The 5796-nt window shown below is 40.5% G+C and overlaps 1 pseudogene; it reads right to left on the bottom strand.

Annotated features, from left to right (window-relative positions):
• Nucleotides 1-709: 709 nt before the first annotated feature.
• On the bottom strand, nt 710-3692 carry LOC101421574 (protein CDV3 homolog pseudogene; annotated as a pseudogene).
• Between the last annotated feature and the right edge of the window lie 2104 nt (nt 3693-5796).

Consider the following 5796-nt stretch of genomic DNA (forward strand, 5'->3'; position numbering starts at 1 on the left):
ATTAATGGAATAAACTCCCCAATCAAAAGACGAAGAATGACAGAATGAATAAAAAAGCATGAGCCAACCACATTTTGTTTACAAGAGATTCACTTTAGACCCCAAAACACAAATAGTGCAAAAGTGAAAGATTGGAAAAAGATATTCCATTCAAATAGTAACCCAAAAAAAGCTGGACTGTCTATAGTCATATCAGACAAATTAGATATTAAATCAAAAGCAGTGATAAGAGACAAAGAAGGACACTATATATTAATAAAAGGGGTAATCTACCAAGAAGAAATAACAATCATAAATATTTACACACCTAAACAAGGGGCCCCAAAATACTTGAGACAAACACTGGCAAAATTGAAGAGAAAAATAGACACCTGTACAGTAATAGTTGGAGACATCAATATACCACTCTCATCAATAGAAAGAACATCTAGAGAAAAGATTGATAAAGAGACAGAGAACTGGAATAATATGATAAATGAACTAGCTCTAGCAGACATATTCAGAATATTGTACTCCAAAACAGCAGGATACATATTCCTCTCAAGTGGAAATGGGTTATTCTCCAAGATAGACCACATGTTGGGTTACAACATCTTCTCTGAAGCTGGAATTCAATAACAGGTAGAGACCTTGAATATGGAAGTTACATAACACCTTATAAACAATCAGTGGGTCCAACAAGAAATTGCAAGGAAAATCAATTAATGTCTTTTTTTTTTTCCATATATTTATTTTTATTGAATTTGTTAATGTTACAGAGTTCCTGCACTGCCAAAACCATGCCTGAGAATTCAAAGAAAGAAATGGTACAATGGACAGCCTCTTCTACCCATCATACAGTATATTAAAACTTGATTCATGTGCATTTTGATAATTTCACAATCTTTTAAAAAGTTGTGACAAGAGTTGGAATTTTAAATCTGCTGCAGGGCTTCAGATTTCTAGTACAGGATGCCATTAAAATAACATTTCCACATATTCATTTAAGTTCATTCCTCAAAAACATAACACCCAATAAGATTTTGCTGGAAAAGCATACTTTCAGGGAAAACATGTGGCTCAATGTCCAAGATTATTTATGGTTTTTGGTTCCCAAATAAAGTGAGTCTTCAGTTTAACCAAGAATCCCTTGTTTCTTTTAATCATCCAACCTCTCCCAGGCTCAGCTACTCACCCAAATAGAGCAGAAGGCAGCATCCTTCCTGCCACCTCCAAAAATGCCACCACTATTGCCCAGAAGTGGCTGGTAGGTCCTGTCAGGAGAAACCATAAGCCTCCTAGGGTCCAATTACTACACTGACACTTTCAAGACTGAATTCCTACAGGAAAATTCTCCCACATCGGGATGACTTTATTCACCCACTTGCTTCACTCTTACCAGCAGCAAGGCTGCAACTCCTGCAGCATTTGGCAAAGGGATTTATTATAGAGAAACCCAGACTCTGCATCAAGTGGTCACATACCACTTTGAAATATTTCTACTGAACCAGAGACAAAACTAGGAAATTACCAGAATCTCTCTTTAAATGGAAAGAAACTTTTCAGTAACTCTGGGCAGCTTCTTCAAGTCCCCGTTAAGGACTAAAAGCTACTGGACTGTTTAGGCTGTAATTATTAAAAACACAAGTGCTACATCACCTGTCTTTTGCCCCAGACTCTCCAAATGAACAACATAGAGACACACCAAAGGCTGACAATAGAGCTGGCTGGGACAATCACTGCAGCTATAGAACATCCAATACTTTTTAAAATGTGGGCACAAGTATGATACCTGGAATTCTTGTCAAAGATCACACAAGATCCATGGAACTTAAAAAGGGTTTTAGGCAAGATTCTGCTCATGCTGCTTTGTATTTATGTGAACAGGTCACTGAATCCTTTAGCATGAGCAGAAACCTGCTAGATACTGTTACAACTGCCATTTACTAAACAATTTAGACCTGATTAGACACTTTTAGCAGTACCTGAAGTAGAGACCCCTGGCAGCCACTGTCCTTTAAACCAAAGGCTATTTGGTTCCACTCTAGAGGTTGGCAAATTCATGAGACATTTCACAATCCTAATGCATATTTCAGGTTACTAAACCAAGCAATATGCTCTGTCAAGGAACTAGTTCCAAGTCAAAGCAAAAAAAGGCCTTATTGTGGAAAATAGAAAAAGCACTACCCAAATAAAAATTACTAAACGAAATAAGATTATTCCCTCCCCCAACCCCCTTTTCCCACTTGGTGGACCCAAGCTTGGTTTAATTTAATTTGTGGTTACCTCAGAATACAAATAAAGGCTTAAATGATAAATCACAGCCCTACGCAGATTATCTGAACACATCAGTTCTTTAGAGAGGCATGTTCCAGGAAGTCTAACACAGCCACAGCCTACTACAAAGAGTGTTCCTTAAGGGTGGGGCACAGGACAGGTTAATTAAGGTCACTTAAATCTTCATCTTTTACAGCAGATCAGAACCCAGATGGCTGACTTTCTGCAGGATTTGTTAGGAATCCAGTAGAGCTGGTTTCAAGTTTCATATCGACACTTAATAGCCGTAACCTTCTTATCCAGAAGATGTGATCCACGTGAAGTCCACAAGTGAGTGCAGCAAAGCTGAGGTAGTCAACCCTGACGAAGGCTCAGTATCTGAACATAAAAAGATTTTGAAATGACCACTGGCTGCAGGTGTTTTCTGTTTTTTGTATTTGCAGAGTACTTATGAAAGATGCCGCTCAATCTAGTTCACACATTTACGTAACAATGAAAACTCCCCTAAATCCAAAATACAGAAAGAGCAGTTGTGACAGCTTAAACTTCCACAGTGCAAGAGGGCCGATCGCTTATATCGAGGGGTCTGCATCGGGTGCTGTAGATCCAGCAGAGATCAGATGACGAATGGCTGTTCATGGCGGGTAGCTGTGGTCTAGTTACCTTAAAAGGGTTAGCAAAGACCACTCCTTAACTGTACTGTGTGTGGCTGCTTTTCTGATTTTCAAGCACAGCATACTGGTTGTCTAGCTGAAGTTTAAGGGCCTGGTTTTTTGGAACCTCATCCCTACCTCTATTTTTGTGTCTTACTACTTCAAAGCTCTTCTCCATTTCTTTATCCTTCCGGCTTTCTGCATGCTTGGCAGTGGACTGCAGGGACGGGAACTGTGTATCGCTGTATATCTCTGGTGGTCCTTGTGGTGTTTTCCTTGTTGTGGTTAACCGGGCCCCAGGAGGCCTATACACACCACTAGTCATCGCCGGTTCTGGGGTTTCTGTAACAATTACTGGAGCAGGAGGTGCTTGTACCACAGCTGTTTTATTCCAGGGACCTGAAGATTTTCTACACCACCACCACCACCTCCACCTTCTTCCCAGTTATCACCTGGATCTTCTCTCTTTTCATTATCATCTTCTTCCTTTTCACTTATTTGCATTGCCTGAACTCGGAGGCCGCTGTAATCAACCTCTTTTTGCTCAAATTCTTTCCACTCATCTTCATCCTTGGTCACGGCCTTGGTGGCGGCCCCGGGGCCCGCGGCCCCCGCGCCCGTCCCGCCGTCGCCCGGCCGGGCCCCCGCGCCCGCCCCGCCGCCCGCCGCACCCGCGGCCCCGCTGCTCCCGCCGGGGCCGCCCCCCGCGCGGCTGCTGCGCTCCTTCTTCTTCTTCTTGTCCCTCTTGGCGAAGAAGTTGTCGAGGCTCCTCCGTCTCGACCATGGCCGCGGCCTCCTCGGCCCGGCTGGGTGGGGCCGGCGGCAGGCCCGGCCCGCGGGGCTCAGCGCTCGGGCTCGCGGCCAGCTCGGCGCTCACGCTCCCGGGCGCAGCGCCGCCTCAGCCCCGCGGGGTCGCTGAGGCGCGTGCGGCCCGGCCTGCGCTGCCGCCGCCCCAGCGGCCGCGGTGCTGGGGGGGCCCCCCCCCCCTCCACAGCCGGCGGCGAGAAGGAACGGGCCAGCCGGAGGCTCCGGCGAGAGTGCCAATTAATGTCTTGAGAGGAATGAAAATGAGATCAGTACATATAAAAATTTATGGGATTCAGTAAATGCAGTACTGAGAGGGAAATTTATAGCCCTAAATACTTACATTTAAAAACAACTAACTGCACACCTGGAGATAGAAAAAGAACAGCAAACTATTCACAAAGTAAATAGAAGGAAAGAAATAACAATGATTAGAGTAGAAATAAAAGAAATTGTGAAAAAAATAAACCAATAGAGAATATACAAAACCAATAGTTGGTTCTTTGAGAAGATTGGTAAAATTGACAAAACCTTAACTAGACAGACAAAGAGAAGAGGAGAGAAGACACAAATAAATAAAATCAGAAATGTGATAGGGGATATTACTAATGACCCCACAGAAATAGAAAGGATCATGAAAGGATACTATGAACAACTGTATGGCAACAAATTAGACAAGCTAGATGAAATAGACAAATTCCTAGAAACACACAAACAACATACACTGACCCTAGAAGAAAGAGAAGACCTCAAAAGACCAATTAAAAGTAAAGAAATGTAATTAGTCATCAAAAACCTCCCAACAAAGAAAAGCCCAGGATCAAATAGCTTCACAGGTGAACTCTACCAATCATTAAAAAAAAAAAAAAAATTAATACCAATCCTGCTCAAACTCCTCCAAAAAAATTGAATACCAAAGTCAGATGAAAATACCTCAAGAAAAGAAAATGACAGACCAATTTCTCTAATGAATATAGATGCAAAAATCCTCAATAAAATACTGGAAAATTGAATCTAACAACACGTTAAAAGAATTATACACCATGATCAAGTGGGTTTTATCCCATGTTTGCAAGGGTGGGTCAACATAAGAAAATCAATTAATGTAACTTACTACATTAACAAAATGAAGGGGGAAAAAACTACATGATTTTGCCATTGACACAGAAAGGGCTTCTGACAAAATTCAGCATTCTTTCTTGATTAAAACAATTAGAAAAATAGGAATAGAAGGAAACTTCCTCAACATGATAAAGGGCATATATGAAAAACCCACAGATGACATCTTAATGGTGAAAGATGAAAACTTTCCCTCTAAGATTTGGAAAAAGACAAGGATGCTCCTTTTTGCCTCTGTTATTCAAAATTGTACTAGACATTCTACCTAGAGCAATCAGGAGAAAAAGAAATAAAATGCATCCAAATTGGAAAGACAGAAAGAAAACTTTCACTATTTGCAGATGATGTGATCCTTTATATAGAAAGTCCCCCAATATCAACAACGAAGTTACTAGAGCTAATAAATGAATTTAGCAAAGAACAGGATACAAGGTCAACATGCATATATCAGCAGTATTTCTAGACACTAGCAATGAGCAATCTGAGGAGGAAATCAAGAAAACAATTCTAAAATAATCAGTTATCTAGGAATTAATTTAATAAAGGATAGAAAGGACTTGTCCATAGAAAACTATAAAACATTACTAAAATAAATCAAAGAAGACCTAAATAAATGCAAGAATATTTCATGCTAATGAATTGGAAGACAAAATATCATTAAGATACCAATTTTACCTAAATGATTTCCAGATTTAGTCCATTCCCAAAGCCTTCTTTGCAGAAATGGAAAAACCAATTACAAATTTACTTGGAAAGGTAAGAGCCCTGAATAGCCAAAAACGTCTTGAAAAACAAACTTGGAAGACACACTTTCTGACTTTAAAGCATATTACAAAACTATAATGGTCAAAACATCATGGTACTGGTACAAGGATAGATATACTGACCCATGGAATCAAATTGAGAGTTTGGCCAGTTGATTTTTCTTAATTAGAAATTTATATTTTTATGTCAATGCTACAAA

This window comes from Dasypus novemcinctus, chromosome 15 (genome assembly GCF_030445035.2).
Source record: "Dasypus novemcinctus isolate mDasNov1 chromosome 15, mDasNov1.1.hap2, whole genome shotgun sequence".
NCBI classification, from domain to species: Eukaryota; Metazoa; Chordata; class Mammalia; order Cingulata; family Dasypodidae; genus Dasypus; species Dasypus novemcinctus.